We start from the raw sequence: 19,404 nt of genomic DNA on the forward strand, positions 1-19,404 counted from the left end.
TAAATTATAGATGGGTGACTCACTTTTAGGGTCAAGGCCTGGATTTAAGGAGATAAGGAGAAGAAACCAAACAGTCTGGGATGTCTCCTTTCCTTTCATTCACCCAAATCAGGTTTATCCAAAAGGTATATTACCATGAGAGGCACAAAAACATATTTACAGCATAATGCAGTTATCATGAAAACTCCCAACTACAGCATTCATAGATATGATGGGGCGGCCTGTAGCATGGTGGTTAAGGTCAGGAAGGGCTGCCATGTGTGAGGGGCCTGAGAGCTGGGGTTCCAATGTTGTTTAGACTACCTGTTGGGGAGTTAAGATGTACGAGTGGTCCAAGGCCAGTTGGGTCATGGGAAAAGAATCCTCCCGAACATTGGTGACCTCCCTGTGACCCCATACCTGGTCACTTCCAAGGGGGAAGACTCCGGACAATGCCACAGTGCCCTCATTTGGGCACTGCTGTCATTACACCGGTGACTGCTCTCTTGGATTAAATATTCAGAACTGCTATTAAGATAGTAAATAGACCCGGTAACACCTTGAAAACATTGCCCATGTGATCCTTGTATTATTGCATTAAGTCTTATGTAATGGTAACAGGAATTGCATGTAAAATGGATAATCAGGAGGGAAGTTTCATGATAACTGCAACATAATAAAACATAAGGGTAATCTGTTTGGTATGGATGTGATCTGATAAAATCAAGGAATCGGATGAGATACATTTCATACCAAATGGAATTGAATAAACTATAGTTTCAGTATCCCAAGGGAAAACCTACACGTCCTCTCCTGGTAATCATCTCATTTTCCCTACTCAAAAACCCCCAACGGTGGGGGTCTAAATTCCAGATTTGACCACCCCTCCGGGTTGATTTATGGCACTGCCGCCTGGTTCCAAACGTATGATTTGGCATAAAAGCAAAGGAGACAGACCAATCTGGGAAGATCGTATTCGACTTCCCACACAACCTGTCTTGGGTATGTATGTATGTATGTATGTATGTATGTATGTGTAGCAGTGGAAGATCGTATTCGACTTCCCACACAGCATATTGTACATGTATGTAAGTATCAGGAAGATCGTATTCGACTTCCCACACAACATGTCTTATGTAGGTATGCGTGTATGTAAGTATCGGAAAGATCGTATTCGACTTTCCATAAGGCATATTCTATACTCTGTGTTTGTGTGTAGTCCAAGCAGGCTAGGTATGATTATTTACTCTATTTCTATTCTTAATTTGTGTATTTTATACTTGATTGTGATCTTCTAAAGCTAATAACCTACCTGTCTGCGAATAAACTATTTTGTTTGTAACTTGCGTGATCTCCATGACTCTAATTCATCTTGTACCTTTTCAGCCTAAATTACAACTGAAATACTCAGGGGGAAATGGTGGCCAAAAGACCGACCGATCGGCGGGGCGGTACACCTGTGATAGTTCTAAGTTGTGAGGCCAGCAATTTCTGTCCCTTAAAGGGTCGGGCGACGCAAGGCTCTTGTAATCTGGTGCGAAGGGAACCCATGGGCGTTACGCCGGTTCCTACCAAATTAGCTCTAAGGAGCCCAGACAATGCTACGCCGACCTGGGCTCGCAAATATCATGGCAGGTTTGCATGTATTGTGTTGATTGGACCCTCAGCCTCTGAGTTCTCCACCGAACTGAGATTTCAGCAGTAATGCTAATCCCGGGAGCATATATTGAGTAATGGTGGCGCAGGTACGAGTCGAGTGTAATCACTCCCGAGGTCTGCGTAAGTTACAAACCCAAATTTCTAAATTATATCTTAAATGGAGTCAGATAAACGAGTAAAACTATAGTAACCACTAAGCGTACAATACGACCCCGTTTGAGAACGGAGAATATTAAGAATTGTACTGATCCGTTTCTGGCCAGCTATAAGCGGGATATGGGGCAGGTCAATCCATATCCGACCCATGGCAACGGACCCAGTATATTCTTAAATATAATTGTGCTCTGTTCTTGTACGGAGGATAATAATTAACCCAACTTAATGTTCTCCCAGCAACGCCAGAAGGACAATCACGCAAAACCCCCTTCGGCCCCCGCTAAATTCCGTCATTGGGTTAGCTGTGGGGTTTTACAGTTGGTGACCCCGACGTGATCAAATTTTCATTCATATCAGATTTGTCCGACGTGATCAAATTTCATTACGTGATCAAATTTTCATTCATTTAAGATTTGTCTGCCGATGTGATCAAATGTCATGCATGTGTGTGGAATCTGGAGTTTTACAGTTGGTAAGCTCCACTTGAACAGATTTCATCCATGTGAGATTCGTCTGCTGAGGCTTACAATGGGTGAGGTGTCTGAAGTTTGCTCCTTCTGGTGGTGTTGTTGCATTCCGGCATGATACCCGATACCGCGGGTGTGTGGTTTTTCTTCCATCGGGTTTTGCTGTCCTTGGTGTGGTGAGTAGCACAATTTCTTTCATATCAGCATATGTTCGGGAGAGTTGTGTTATTTTACTGCATGTACACTGTTTAGGGAATCGACATATCCTATACAGGGCTGGGACCGTAGAATCCAGTCATATTTGCAGGTTACTACCTCTCAGGGTATGTAACGTCATTATTGGAGAAGGCAAAGAGAGAAATGTTGATGTGCATGTTTTGTAACGGCGCTGTGTTGCTGTGGCTATTAGCTTAGAGAGCAAGTAGGCTCCGGTAGCAACATGTTTGCAAACAAGCATTTCACAGAGAAGGTAAAAGTGTTTAGAACTGTGTGAAGGGATGAGTGGTTTATGAGCTGGTAAGCTTTGAAAGTTGAATAATAATACATATATGTGTGCGGTCTGTTAGGATGCGCATATATAATATTAATTTTGGAGTAAGCTTGAGCTCCGTTAAAGGTGGCAGGTTTCTCCATTATAATTGCATAAATCGTTATAAGTCACAACTGAATCAGGGGCATAGCCTAGGTTCTAGGTTCCCAGGTTGTCTGTGTTCCACGGCGGGTATACGTCTCAAGCCCTTTGATTGTAGTGGTTATAACAAGTGTGGTGTTTATAACAAGACTTGAGACTATCGGGGATCCGCCCGTAGGGAACAGCAGTTTTAAGTCTCAGTGATTGAGGCCTGTATCGGTGGTTGCGATATCTCTGTATACTAGGCCCGATGTTACGTCATAGGGCCGCTGGGTGCCACAGCAGATATAAGTCTCCACCCCTCTGATGCGCTGCTACAAGGTTGGGGAATATTCTGCACGTGGTGCCTATGTCTAGACCTCTGAGACTGGGGTCGGGTGTGGCCTCACAGAATTTCTGTCTTTCTGAGTCCTCTGGCATGTGCTACCTGTATTGGCAACAGTTGTATACTTATAATTAAATACATAGGCGATAGTTTGGAAAGCATTTGTTATAGGCATGTGGATAGTTAAATATAACAACTGTTCTGTAATAAATGTCAAATCAACTTTGCCCTGGTAGGGATACATTCTTAAATAAAAAGGATGAATTCCCGGATTACATCATTTATCCTATTAGGATAAATTAAATAATTCAGGCATAGCCAAAATGTATAGTGCAACTTAGTGCATCTTATTAGTTTCCTCTGCTTCACTTTGTGTGCTCTAGCTGCTCCACTGTGAATGCTGAGGATTTATATTGTTATATATGGTATACTGCATGTCTGTGCATGTCATTTAAGAATTGTTAGTTAATAATACTAATATACTTACTTGGATGCCAGTTAGAGTAACTGAAGCATGTGTGTACCTAAATCTAATTGTATGTTTGTGTGGTTTCTCCCACTAACACAAAAGATATATATTAGAATATTTTCTAGACCTTAGATAAACTAGTTAATGCCATGAAATAAACCCTTTAAAGTTTTCACTGATTTACAGTGACCTGTGGCATCTGTACCTATACGGTGAGGTGTTTACAACAGGAGAGGTCTTTATAGCCCAGTAACACTGAATTGGCTTATATTTTGGAAGGTGTTCCAAATGAAAAATGTTTAAGCAAATTTCAGAGTAAAAGAGAAGAAGCAATTCCTCCTCTTATTTACATCTCTGGGCATAAAACCTAACAAGGGGGGTCATTTTCTGGCAAGGACTGATTTATGGGTCATTCTACTCCCCCCACAGTTTCAAACTTCTCAGTTCCTCACTGCCCCCCCTCACAGCTCTCACTGCTCCCTTTGTGCGTCTTGTCTCTCCTTCCCTAAGTGTTTGTCACGTGTGGTGTTTCTTGTTGTAAGAGCAGGGAACCTGCACTCTCAATGGTTTATCTTGAGAGAGTGTATGAATTGTTTTGTTTTGATGTATTATTTTTGATCAATTCTTTAATTTGATTACAGATTTATGCAGACATTCACCCTGCATAAATGTATATATTTTTATTGTTTTTGATTAATTCTTTAATTTGATTACGGATTTATGCAGACATTCACCCTGCATAAATGTGTATATTTCTATTGTTTTTAATCATTCTTTAATTTGACGTATGGATTTATGCAGATATTCACCCTGCATAAATGTGTATATTTTTATTGTTTTTAATCATTCTTTGATTGGACGTATGAATTTGTGCAGACAGTCACCCTGCATAAATGTTTATATTTTGAAGCAAATAGCTGCGTTATACATCTTGTGTTTGGTATAAGTTAATTTTAACCGTCCCAGCATTCTGTTCTGCATGCGATATACTGCAATATAGTAGTATGCATGGCTACAGGCACAGCTCGATAATTTAGTTCCTGAATTCTTAGGCAGACGTGCCATCCAAATACTTATAGGATAATTCATTATCCTAAATTTCATCAAGTTTGGTAAACCAGATGATCACTGGTCTCAAACATATCATTCATAGTTTACAAAAAATATATTCACGGCTGTTAGATCTGAAGCGCAGGCGCTCCATTCTATTAGCTGTTCACTTGCCCATCAGACCCATACCATCGAGCGTGTCTTAGCCTGCAGAACATATGCCAAGGGTTGGTTTGCTGCTGTCAGCAAGAGATTCTGGACCTTTGTATGCACTAGAACCCTTGTTATGTCGTAAGGGAATTCATTGAGGCCTTAGGCTGGCATAGGTGGATTGTGTCAGAACAAAGATAAAATATTCTTTATCCACTTCATTAATGTGTCTATGTATTGTTTGTATGTTTACTATAAATAGTTGTACTGTCTATATTGGATTCTTGGTTTCTTTTTCTTTGATTCACCTAAAACAGGTCGATCTAAATTCCACTACCATACGCTCAACCTGCGTAGGAGTGAAGAATCAGGTATTTAAATTAGATCACCATATTGGTGCATATCTCTATAAGGGACATTAAGACCATATTGACTACTCGCACTGGTTGTCATGAAACATCTTGTCATTATTATATGTCTAACAATATTTTCCCATTTTGTGCCAAATGTATTGGTGTTCAGTTTTTGTCTGGCCATGCTGAGATCGTCCAGGTGTCTCACCCACAGTAGTACGTCATCAGCGAGAGGAGCTCCTTCACGCATGAAGGTCTGACCTTTCCAGCGAGTCACTTGAAGTGATTGAGGACTTCGTAATGGGTCAGATCTGCGTTCTGAGGAGAATTCCGCTGGAGGTGGACGTCTCTATGGTGGAAGGACACTATTTCTGGACAGTGTGCGTGGTCTCTGACTGACCTAATGGACCTGGTGCAACGGGTCGTCCAGGGCTAGCTCCTCTACCAGCTCTGCCCTGGATGCCTACATATGGTGGGACTGGTGGGACTGGGTATTCTGAGGGTCCGTCATCCCCAGCCTCATTCCACTCCCTAAAATCTTCTACCCCTGCTGTTTCGGTGCTCAGCCCCCTGCAGGTGCCAACACTGTCGGGATTGAGACCCCAAGCATCCGCAGGGAATTACATGTACAGCCACGGCTTTCACAGTGACCCCTTGGAACTGTATTGTTTGTCCCTCGGGGCCATAGGGGGGATTCTGTAAGCCAGTCATAAGTAACATTTGGTCTCATGCGCTGGTCAGCTTGCTGACTTCCCTCTCCTGGAGCATACATTGTTAGCCCCCACCGTTGGCACACATGCCTGTGGGGGAGAGCTAGAGAAGGATTCTTAGAGGCGCCTTCTTGGGCCCTGGAGGCCCCCCTTTTCTCACATTCCTACAGGATTTGAGTACAGGAGTACTGGAGATGGTATAAAGATGTTTCATGATAATCCCAGGTCAGAATATAGTGATGTTTGGTGTTATTCTGATTGGTTCAGTGTGACTGGTGTAATGGTCTAGTTTTTGTAACAGTCTACCTTTGATATCACAACCATTCAGGAAAACTGGGCAAAAGCTGTCTCTGTAGAAGCCATGTGTTTTAGCCCCCTGCCTGGTGGGCCTGGCTGTAAATTATAGATGGGTGACTCACTTTTAGGGTCAAGGCCTGGATTTAAGGAGATAAGGAGAAGAAACCAAACAGTCTGGGATGTCTCCTTTCCTTTCATTCACCCAAATCAGGTTTATCCAAAAGGTATATTACCATGAGAGGCACAAAAACATATTTACAGCATAATGCAGTTATCATGAAAACTCCCAACTACAGCATTCATAGATATGATGGGGCGGCCTGTAGCATGGTGGTTAAGGTCAGGAAGGGCTGCCATGTGTGAGGGGCCTGAGAGCTGGGGTTCCAATGTTGTTTAGACTACCTGTTGGGGAGTTAAGATGTACGAGTGGTCCAAGGCCAGTTGGGTCATGGGAAAAGAATCCTCCCGAACATTGGTGACCTCCCTGTGACCCCATACCTGGTCACTTCCAAGGGGGAAGACTCCGGACAATGCCACAGTGCCCTCATTTGGGCACTGCTGTCATTACACCGGTGACTGCTCTCTTGGATTAAATATTCAGAACTGCTATTAAGATAGTAAATAGACCCGGTAACACCTTGAAAACATTGCCCATGTGATCCTTGTATTATTGCATTAAGTCTTATGTAATGGTAACAGGAATTGCATGTAAAATGGATAATCAGGAGGGAAGTTTCATGATAACTGCAACATAATAAAACATAAGGGTAATCTGTTTGGTATGGATGTGATCTGATAAAATCAAGGAATCGGATGAGATACATTTCATACCAAATGGAATTGAATAAACTATAGTTTCAGTATCCCAAGGGAAAACCTACACGTCCTCTCCTGGTAATCATCTCATTTTCCCTACTCAAAAACCCCCAACGGTGGGGGTCTAAATTCCAGATTTGACCACCCCTCCGGGTTGATTTATGGCACTGCCGCCTGGTTCCAAACGTATGATTTGGCATAAAAGCAAAGGAGACAGACCAATCTGGGAAGATCGTATTCGACTTCCCACACAACCTGTCTTGGGTATGTATGTATGTATGTATGTATGTATGTATGTGTAGCAGTGGAAGATCGTATTCGACTTCCCACACAGCATATTGTACATGTATGTAAGTATCAGGAAGATCGTATTCGACTTCCCACACAACATGTCTTATGTAGGTATGCGTGTATGTAAGTATCGGAAAGATCGTATTCGACTTTCCATAAGGCATATTCTATACTCTGTGTTTGTGTGTAGTCCAAGCAGGCTAGGTATGATTATTTACTCTATTTCTATTCTTAATTTGTGTATTTTATACTTGATTGTGATCTTCTAAAGCTAATAACCTACCTGTCTGCGAATAAACTATTTTGTTTGTAACTTGCGTGATCTCCATGACTCTAATTCATCTTGTACCTTTTCAGCCTAAATTACAACTGAAATACTCAGGGGGAAATGGTGGCCAAAAGACCGACCGATCGGCGGGGCGGTACACCTGTGATAGTTCTAAGTTGTGAGGCCAGCAATTTCTGTCCCTTAAAGGGTCGGGCGACGCAAGGCTCTTGTAATCTGGTGCGAAGGGAACCCATGGGCGTTACGCCGGTTCCTACCAAATTAGCTCTAAGGAGCCCAGACAATGCTACGCCGACCTGGGCTCGCAAATATCATGGCAGGTTTGCATGTATTGTGTTGATTGGACCCTCAGCCTCTGAGTTCTCCACCGAACTGAGATTTCAGCAGTAATGCTAATCCCGGGAGCATATATTGAGTAATGGTGGCGCAGGTACGAGTCGAGTGTAATCACTCCCGAGGTCTGCGTAAGTTACAAACCCAAATTTCTAAATTATATCTTAAATGGAGTCAGATAAACGAGTAAAACTATAGTAACCACTAAGCGTACAATACGACCCCGTTTGAGAACGGAGAATATTAAGAATTGTACTGATCCGTTTCTGGCCAGCTATAAGCGGGATATGGGGCAGGTCAATCCATATCCGACCCATGGCAACGGACCCAGTATATTCTTAAATATAATTGTGCTCTGTTCTTGTACGGAGGATAATAATTAACCCAACTTAATGTTCTCCCAGCAACGCCAGAAGGACAATCACGCAAAACCCCCTTCGGCCCCCGCTAAATTCCGTCATTGGGTTAGCTGTGGGGTTTTACATCTCTTCTTCCCTTTCTCGCTAAAACTCTGGAATGGGCGGTCTGCTCCCAACTGTCCACTTATCTTCTCCAGAACACTCTTATCTTCTCCGGCCACTCCACTGAGGCAGATCTCTGCCTGCTTGGCTGATATCTCTGCATGGATGACTTCCCACCACCTGGAGCTTAACCTTGCTAAGTCTGAGCTTCTCTACATCCCTGCTAAGTCCTCTCCGACAATTGACCTCTCACTGACTGTTGAGGACTTTGTAGTTTCCTCCTCCCATACGGCAAAGAATCTTGGGGTGACTCTTGATAACAGCCTCACCCTGGCTCCACAAGTATCCTCCACTGCCAGAACCTGCAGGATACGCTATATCCGTCATCTCCTGACTGAGAAAGCCACCCAGCTCCTAGTCCAAGCGCTCGTCATTTCCCACCTGGATGACTGCAACTCCCTCCTAGCCGGTCTCCCAGCTTGTGCCATCAAGCCCCTCCAGCTGGTCTAGAATGTTGCAGCCCGCCTGATCACCAGTCAGCCCAGGTCGGCTCATGTCACCCCACTCCTCATTGGCCTCCACTGGCTTCCTTTTGGCGCATGCATACGATTCAAGGCCGATTCAGGCTGCTAAGGGGACTGCCCCACCATACATACAATCCTTAATCACTCCCTACTCCCCAGCTAGACCATTCCGGTCTCCCAGCTCTGGTCGCCTTATGGTTCCCTCACTACGAGCTGCACGTTCACGCCTGTTTTCTGTTCTGGTTCCTGAGTGGTGGAATGACTTGCCTACCACTGTCAGGACAGCAGAATCCCTCCCCCTATTTCAACGCAGACTAAAAACATACCTTTTCAAACTGTACCTTAGTCCTACCTCCTGATTTACCCCCCCCATTTCCGATATCCCTATCCCTCTTGTCCAAACCAAAAACATTTAAAAACTATTTGCACTTATGATGACTGTAGGTTTAGATGAGCACTTCATGTGTATTTTACTAGTTATGGATGTGTTGCTTTAACTTTAACTTGCTTTAACTAAAATGTTAGAAAGCTTTCAGTATCTAGTCTTGATTCTAGGCTCTTGATTGCCTTTGGAGTCTGTTATTGGCGTTTGTCAACATGAGGACTATCATTGTGACAATGAAAGTCAAGGAAGCCATTATGAGGCTGAAAAATGAGGGGGAAAAAAACTGTCAGCGATATAGGCCAAGGAATAGGCTTACCAAAACTGTTTGGAACGTGGTGTACAAGGTTGTAAAGGTATGACATTTTCACTTATGCAGTTTTAAAGGCGAAGGGTGGTCACACTAAATATTGATTTGATTTAGTTTGTAACTATTTACTGCTTTGCACAGTACTGTATATACTGTATATACAGTGGCCTCCAGAATTATTGACACCCTTTACAAAATTAAATGGCAATAAATGTTTTCTTAATTTTGTTAATCGCAGTCTAAAGAAACTACAATGCCGTGAAAAAAGTATTTGCCCCCTTCTGGATTTTCTCTATTATTGCATATATTTCACACTGAATGGTTTCAGATCTTTAAACTAAATGTAATATTCAGCTAAATATATACAGTCCCCTCCAAAAATATTGGAACAGCAAGGCCAATTCCTTTGTTTTTACAATATACTGAATATATTTGGGGTTGAGATAAAAAGATCAACACGAGACAAGAGTTCAGATTTTATTTCCTGGTATTTACATCTAGATTACTTGGAACATAGCACCTTTGGTATCAGACCACCCATTTTTAGGTGAGTAAAAGTATTGGAACAAAGAGTGTAGCATCCCCACCGACAAATGGTCAAGACCTAAACTGATGGTTTTCTTGATTTATTGAAATCCTTCCGTTGTCAACCAATAAACCACCGTAAGAGCTATAGGCAGAGCACAAACACAATGCATTAACTACCTAGCCAGTGTCATGAATTAACCTAGCATAACATTTGGTATCATTACGTGGTTTATGAACTTAGCACATGTAAGAAAGGTCTTATTACAGTCCAAAATCATTTCAAAAGACATTAACACATGTTAACCGTGTATTATTTCATGAACACTGACCTTGTACCTGCTAAAACAATTCAATATTTAACTTTAACTTTATCGCTATCTTTCTGTCTTTGTTAACATTACTGTTGCGTTCTCTTCTTCTCCTTTGTACGCGTTAGGAACTCGCTGGAGTAGCTCACATTATTTAAACATAAAAGTCCTTCAAATAAGGCAGAATATAAGGCAATATAAATTCACCAAAAATAAAGGCAATAATTATAGCTCCTGACTACTCAATAGTGCTGTGTTTCCTTTACAAAGAGTATTTAAGTAAATTAAAGTAAATAACACTTAATATTTGGTAGCATATTCCTTGCTTGCAATAACTGCATCAAGCCTGCAACCCACTGACGTCACAAAACTGTTGTAATCTTTGTTTTTGTGATGCTTTTCCAGGCTTTTACTGCAGCCTCTTTCCCTTCAGTCTCCACTTCAGGAAGTAAAATGCATTTTCAGTTGGGTTAAGGTCTGGTGATTGACTTGGCCAGTCTAAAACCCACCACTTTGTCTCCCGAATGAAGTCCTTTGTTGTGTTGGCAGTGTGTTTTGGGTCATTGACTTGCAGCATGATGAAGTTCCTCCCAATTGTTTAGGATGCATTTCTCTGTAAGTTGGCAGACAGAATGTTTTTGTAGACTTATGAATTCATCCTGCTGCTACCATCATGAGTTACATTGTCAATAAAGATTAGTGAGCCCACTCCAGAAGCAGCCATTCAAGCCCAATCCATGAAACTTCCTCCACCATGCTTCACAAATGAGCTTGTATGTTTTGTATCATGAGCAGATCCCTTCTTTCTCCACACTCTGGCCTTCCCATCACTTTGGTAGAGCTTAATCTTGTCTGATCCTTCATGTGTCTGAACAAAAAGATATGCAGATGTTTCTTATTTGGAGAGATTTGGGGACATTTGTGAAATTTGAATGCCTGTAGATATCTTTACCAAATTGTCCAAACATTGAGATCAACTTTGTGCACAAATATAAAATAATTCTGAGTTGGTCCTTGACTTAGAAATGGAAATATTCAGTGTTAAACTATAAATGCATAAGGCATTTTGTTATTTATTTGTAATATATATTTATCTGTTGTGTACACTGTATGTACATGCTCTGAAATGTCTCAAATGTATGAATGCAACAAGCCCATTCTTTAATTTAAGTCTCCAACCATGTGTGTGCAGTAAATATTTTTGAGATATTGACACTTTAGAAATTGCCTTCTTGTGGCCCTTAATAATTTTTTCTAGAGAGAATTAGCTTTGGTGCTCAGTGGGCTTTGTTTATTCAACCCTTCCAACTATTCTAACTTCAGACATCTTTACATACCTGTAACACTCCTATAATCTGGAGGAGTCCAATTGCCATTACTAGTACTGTTGACTAATCCACTTTTTAAACAGGGCTTAATCTATTACAGCATACATCCTTGATCAATTTTTAATATGTTAATGGGGCTTGTTTTGAAAATAGAATTGTTCAGAATGTTCAAAATGCTTGAACAGAAGTGAGTGAAGAAGTGAATGAACAGAAGAAAAATCTAAATCAAATCCATATTTGGTGTGACCACCCTTTGCCTTCAAAACAGCATCAATTCTTATAGGTATACTTGCACACAGTTTTTGAAAGAACTTGGCAGATAGGTTGTTCCAAAGATCTTGGAGAACTAGCCACAGTTCTTCTGTGGATTTATGCAGCCTAAAATGCTTCTGTCTGTTCATGTAATCCTAGACAGACTTGATGTTGAGATCAGGGCTCTGTGGGGGGCATACCATCACTTCCATGACTCCTTGTTCTGGAAGACTCCTTGTGAAGATAGGTCTTATTGACATTGGCTGTATGTTTTGGGGTTGTTGTCCTGCTGCATAATACATTTGGGGCCAGTCAGATGCCTCCCTGATGGATAAGTATCTGCCTGTACTTCTCAGCATTGAGGCGACCATTCATTCTGACCAAATCCCCAACTCCAAACTTGCAAGGAACCTCCACCATGCTTCACTGTTGCCTGCAGACACTCATTCTTGTTCCACTCTCCAGCCTTTTGGCGAACTACAGCAAAATATTTTACATTTTGACTCATCAGTCCAGAGAACCTGCTGCCATTTTTCTGTACCCCAGTTCCAGTGTTTTCCTGCATAGTTGAATCGCTTGGTGCCGGAAGAGAGGGAGGTGTTGATTAGAGAGGAGAGAAAAGGGAGAATGTCATTAGAGATAGATTGTAGAAGGGGAGAGGGGATGGGGTCAAGAGGACAGATCTGCCTCAGTGGAGTGGCCGGAGAAGATAAGAGTGTTCTGGAGAAGATAAGTGGACAGTTGGGAGCAGACCGCCCGTTCCAGAGTTTTAGCGAGAAAGGGAAGAAGAGATACAGGCCGGTAGTTGTTCTGAGCAGAGGGGTCAAGAGTAGGTTTTTTGAGCAGGGGAGTGACCCTGGCCCTCTTCAGGGAAGAGGGCATGGTGCCGGAAGAGAGGGAGGTGTTGATTAGAGAGGAGAGAAAAGGGAGAATAGAGATAGATTGTAGAAGGGGAGAGGGGATGGGGTCAAGAGGACAGGTGGTCGGGCGGTGGGATGTAAGGAGTTTCAAAGTGTCGGAGTCAGAGAGGGGAGAAAAGGAGGATAGGGAGTTGGGGAAGGTAGGAGGTTCAGCAGGGGGAGAGGGTGGGGAGAAGGAATTGCGAATGGCATCAACCTTCTTTTCAAAGAAGCAGACAAAGTCATCAGGTGTGAGTGATGACGGAGGTGGGGGGGAGGGGGGGGCCAGAAGAGAGGAGAAGGTTGAAAACTGTTTGCGGGGATTAGAGGCGGCTGCGTTAATTTTGAGTGAAAGAAGGAAGATTTAGCTAGAGAGACAGAGGAATAGAAAGATGATAGGAGGGCATGGAAGGAAGCTACGTAGGAGCTCCTCCACGTAGGAGGTATGGCTTTTTGGCCGCAATTCTTCCATGAATACCACTTCTCACCAGACTTCTCCACACAGTAGATGGGTGTACCTGGGTCCCACTGTTTTCTGCCAATTCTGAGCTGATGGCACTGCTGGACATCTTCCGAGTGCGTAGGGAAGTAAGCATGATGTGTCTTTCATCTGCTGCACTAAGTTTCCTTGGCCGACCACTGTGTCTACGGTCCTCAAGGTCGCCCCTTTCTTTGTGCTCCATCAACAGAGCTTGGACAGCAAATCTGCCTTGAAATTTCTGCCTGGGAGAGACCTTGCTGATGCAGTATAACTACCTTGTGTCTTGTTGCTGTGCTCAGTCTTGCCAGCTAATGTTATGGGTAGGGCATTTTGCATGGTAAGAAGGAATTTCAGGACAACGTAAGCATTACATGTGTAATGTTCCTGATTTCTGTCTGTTAGTTCATTTGTTATTCTTGTAATTTATTATTTTTTATTATTCATATCTGTTTATTCATTCATAGTTCATTGCATTCGTCTTCCCCTGTGATTGTATTCTGACCCCGAGTCACTTCCCCTTTTTCTTGATTCGCCATTCGAGTGGTTTCGGAATTTTCCGGTTTCCCACAGTTCCTTCCCATTCTTGTTTTTGCTTACTTCCTGTTTTCCTCCATTTATATTTTTATATAGCACTAATCTACGAATAACGACTAAGATAGATTTTTTACAGTGCTAAATAATATTAACACACTAATTGTCTGTCTAATTTATTAACTGTCACTAGGTTTGGGTCATTTTAATTTAATCACGTTAACTAACAAACTAACTCTACCTATATTTAGATACTGCTCTATTAATCCGCCTCTCTGTTCTCTAATCTCTAATTGCTTGCCTTGATTCAGCAAAGTGACCGCACCTGTTCTCCTCTATCACTACCTTCCCTAACTCTGTGCAATTGTCTACTCCCTAGTCTGGAGACATTAGTATTACATGTGGGTCTTTGTGAATCCAGTCCACATTTTCGTTTCCGCTTCGTTATTGTATTACTACCCGTTCATGTTTCTCACCTGTTGCTTATTTGTTAGGTCATCCTCACTCCCTTGCCCCTTGCCATCCCTTTGTGTATTTAAACCCTGGTCTGAGTAGTATTGGTTGTCAGAACGTTGATCAATATTCAGTGCTGATTTCTTGTACGCCTGTTTATTTGTGATTCCTGAGACACCCCTTTGCCTGTTTTTGAGTTGGCCTAGCCCTTTTAATTTGTTTGGCTTTTCTGATTTTTGGTTTTGGACCTACCTTCTGCTTCCTTTGACTGCGTTCTTGCCTTGCCCTTTTGCACCGTGTAATTCTGATCTTCTGGATTTTTGACCTTGGATTGTGCAACTACTTTTCTTTTGCATCTCGAATTGGCACTGTGTTTTTGTGATCACTTGGCTTTTGACTTTGGACTGATTAAAGACAAAGATTCTCGAAATTCCTCTGGTCTGCGTTTGGGTCTCCGGAACCGCACATAACAAAGTGCCTGAGGCTTTTTAAAAATTTTTTATCTAAAGTTTGATTTAAAGAGGTTACTATAGTCTTCTTTTTTTCAAAAACAGTATTTCACACAACTTCCGCCGTGTAAACACATTTGTAGGCTACAAGTGCAGGTCAGGGACTCTTCACAGTAAAAATAATCTAAGGACCATGTGCGTCAAATGTGTGACCAATACAAACATAGCAATTCGCTTGCATGCACATCTGCCGGAATGTAAACAGGTTGGTAATTTTCACGGTAAGAAATTATGACAGCGTATCCTTAGAGTTCACTGAAGAAATGAGTTTCAGACAGCAGAATTATCTTTGACATGGAAAATAATGAAGCTAACTATACTCATGCATTGTTATGCATACTAGCTATAAAAACAAGACCTTTGGTTCAAATTCTTTGACGACAATGCGGATAGAGGTCCTGATACGAACGGGTTCCGAACAACATTGCAGTTAAAAAAAATTTAACGGCAACATCCTGAATGAATACATTGCACACTGAACCCACGAGTGTTGCTAATAAAAAACTGAGTTGATAAAGTACTTTACTAATTGTTCCCCTGAGTGTGTCCCTTAAACTCATTTTGAGCACGCAAGGTGCAATGATTCTGATTTAGAAATACAGCAAAACCTTGTGGCCAAATCAGGGATAGATTAGTCGCTGTCTCTCAGACACATTGGCTTCCGCAGTCTTTGCTGCTGGAAGAACAAGATGGCAGCGCCACAAAACATTGTCAGATTATAAACTTTTAAAGATAAGGACCAGGGCCTAAATTTTTTTTTTTAACAAACAAATAAACAAACAAACAAAGCAAAAGTGACATAACTTAACTATCCAAACACTGCTTACCTAGCCAACTAAAAATACAGATACACAAAGTAAATCACAAAGACAACAATTAAGGTTCACAGGGAGGTAGGGAGGGACGGGGAGAGGTGCTGCTTGAAGAGGTGTGTCTTCAGTTTGCACTTGAAGGTGGGGAGAGATTCTACAGTTCTGACCTCAACTGGGAGTTTGTTCCACCACCGTGGAACCAGAACAGACAGTAGTCGTGAGCATGAGGTGGAGGTTCGGAGAGGGGCAGGTGCCAAGCGGCATGTGGAGGCTGAACGAAGAGGTCTGGCAGGAGTGTAGGGTCTGATGATTTTTTTGAGGTAAGCTAGGGGCAGACCCCTTAACTGCTTGGAAGGCTAGCACCAATGTTTTGAATTTGATGCAAGCCATGACAGGCAGCCAGTGGAGGGAAGTAAGCAGGGGGGTGATGAGTGAGTATTTGGGAAGGTTGAAGACCAGACGAGCTGCTGCATTCTGGATAAGTTGGAGGGGTCTAATGGCGGACGCTGGGAGGCCAGCCAAGAGGGAATTGCAGTAGTCCAGGCGGGACAGAACCATCGCTTGGACCAGGAGCTGGGTTGAGTAGGGGGTGAGAAAGGGGCGGATTCTCCGTATGTTGTATAGGAAGAACCTGCATGACCGGGTCACCGCCGCAATGTTCTCAGAAAGGGACAGTCTGCTGTCCATCACCACGCCGAGGTTCCTTGCACTGGGTGATGGCGTGAGTGTGGTATCCCCAAGGGAATAGACCACATCACACAGCAGATATAGGCAGCCTGTTAAACAGGTTTAAATTGACAACCAATCACAATAGTCAAACCATTTAAATTAAACCGCCTTCTCTTAAATGATGAACAAAAAATAGAATACAATGACAAGTAGTCATGTACTCATCTCACTATCCATCACCTATGAATAAATAAACAAAATAATTTAACATTGTAATCAGGTGTTATATTGTGAAAAAAATAAAAAACCACTGAGGGAGCACATGTTGCACATAACTGTGTGCTACAATTGAATGAAGATGGTTGAGATTGACTTCTTACCATTTGTAACAGTGTTTGTAACTCTGTATCATTGTTACTTCAATGGTACAGAGGATGCTGATATGAAGTACCAGACACTTCTCATATTTCTTGAGCATGTTGTTAGATCAACATGTTAAACCATCCAAAGTTTTAGTTTTGAAAAGTTAGTTTGCCGTTATGATGTTTTTATTTTTATTGGACTGGCGAATATAATGGATGAGGAACTTTAACCTGGATATTGAGGTTAAATTTATGCATCCATATCACCCAGTAAGATCATATTTTTGGCCCAAGAAAGATGACCTGAGAAAATGTTCTACACATTGGTTGTTGGAAACAATATTGACAGAATTTTATCTGAATCTGGAAGAAGAAGAAGAAGAAGTAAAGCGCTTTAATTTGTGACAGATAAATGTTGCTGTCAAAATATTCTCTTTGCAAACTGTTCCCCAGGGCCGTAAATTAGTGCAATGAATTCTGAAGAGCTTCAAGACCAAAAGGAAGATAAAAGTGACGCCCAGGCTTCCAGCTACCATCCAGGCCAGGCTACCAGCCACCATCCAAGCCAGGCCTCCAGCTACCATCCAGGCCCAGGCTACCAGCTACCATCCAGGCCAGGCTACCAGCTACCATCCAGGCCCAGGCTACCAGCTACCATCCAGGCCCAGGGTACCAGCTACCATCCAGGCCCAGGCTACTAGCTACCATCCAGGCCAGGCTACTAGCTACCATCCAGGACAGGCCCAGGCTTCACCAACACCTAAGTAGCGGGCCGAGGCAGTGTGGTTTGTTTTTAACCTAGATCTGCTGAGGCTTTGTGAAGTCAACACCAGGCCAGGCCCAGGCCCCAGCCAGCACTATGGCTTTGAAAACACTTCAAAAGGACATGGAGGAGCTAAAGGCATCAGTTGAAATGATGTCTTCTAATGTGGAGATCATGATGAAGCAGCAGGCCATCTTAACAGAGCTGATGGGTGAGGTGAAGCAGCTCAAAAAACGAAGCATGGAACAAGAGAAGAAAATTGTTTTCCTGGAAAATAGATTGGATAGTTTGGAGCAATATTCCAGGATGAATGATTAGCACTTTGAGATTAAAAAAAATATATAAAGCGCAATACAAATAAAATTTATTATTATGGATGAATGATGTGATCATCTCAGGTTTGAAGGTCAAACCAAGGAGCTTTCTCCAGGCGGTGAAAGGCCCTGCATCGGAGAGAAGTTCTGAACATGAAGGGACAACTGAGGAACAGGTAGCAACATTCCTCCGTGGAAAAAACATTGATATTGACATTGACAGTATTGAAGCTTCTATAATTGTTCGATTTGCAAACAGAAAACATAAAGTAAATCTGCTGAAACAGGGTAGAAATTTAAAGGGCTCAAATGTCTACTTAAACGAACATCTCACCAAAAGAAATGCTGACATAGCCAGAAGAGCAAGGGCTCTTAGAAAACAAGGTAAAATTCAGTCCACTTGGACTATCAGCTGTAAAGTCTTCATTAAACCTATTGGTGCAGCAGAGAATTCCTATGGGCAATGCATCAGTAGCACTGACCAACTGGACAAGTTTGACAGAGACCACTGATTAGTATTGTTTCCATCATTGTTCTTGTATGGGTAAAGAAATATATATATTATGAATGTATTTGAACATGACATTGACCCTGAGAGCGATTTCTTTCAAAATATAAGTAATAATTGTGGTTACTATACGGAAGAGAAGTTCAATAAGAGCATTAAATTAGATCAAGGATTATCAATCATTTATTTTAATAGTAGAAGCCTATATGCCAATTTCCCCTGAGAAGGGATTGGAGAACATGGAGTTGCATGGATATGAACTGAACTATAGGAACAGGGTGAACAGAGGGGGAGGGGGAGTGGCTTTGTACATAGACAGGAACCTAAGGTACAAGATAATAGAAAGTATGTCAACTATTATTAATGACGTAATGGAATGTATTACTATAGAAATTTGCATGGGTACAAAAAGAAATGTCATTGTCAGCTGTGTATACAGAAGTCCAGGGTCTAACATTGAAATATTTACAGAGATTATGGAGGGAATGTTTGCCAAAATAGATCAGAAGGTACATTTTATGTGTGGGGATTATAACATTGATCTCCTTAATCCTAACAAGCATAAAAGGACTGATGAGTTTATCGACGCAATGTTTACTATGAGTCTCTTTCCAACTATCACTAAGCCAACCAGAGTGACATCTTACAGTGCCACTCTGATTGACAATATCTACACTAATTATATGGACAACAATATAGTGAGTGGTATACTTCTGAATGACATCAGTGATCACTTGCCAGTTTTCGTGGTGTATGAGTGTGATCATTGGAATGCGAAAGAAAATAATATAATTAAATACAAGAGAGTGAGAACTGTTGAATCCCACAGTGCATTCAGAACAGACCTACTGGGAAGAGGTGTATGATGAGTGTGATGTAGACAGAGCATATGATTTTCAGAGCATATGATACATTTCTTGAAAGATTCCAAACACTAAAAGAATTTATTATATAGGAAATTCATAAAAAATAGAACCAATGAAGCTGAAATAAAGTATAAAACATATAAAAATAAGTTTACAAATATAATGAGGAGTT

Source organism: Conger conger, chromosome 1 (assembly GCF_963514075.1).
Source record: "Conger conger chromosome 1, fConCon1.1, whole genome shotgun sequence".
Taxonomy (NCBI): Eukaryota; Metazoa; Chordata; class Actinopteri; order Anguilliformes; family Congridae; genus Conger; species Conger conger.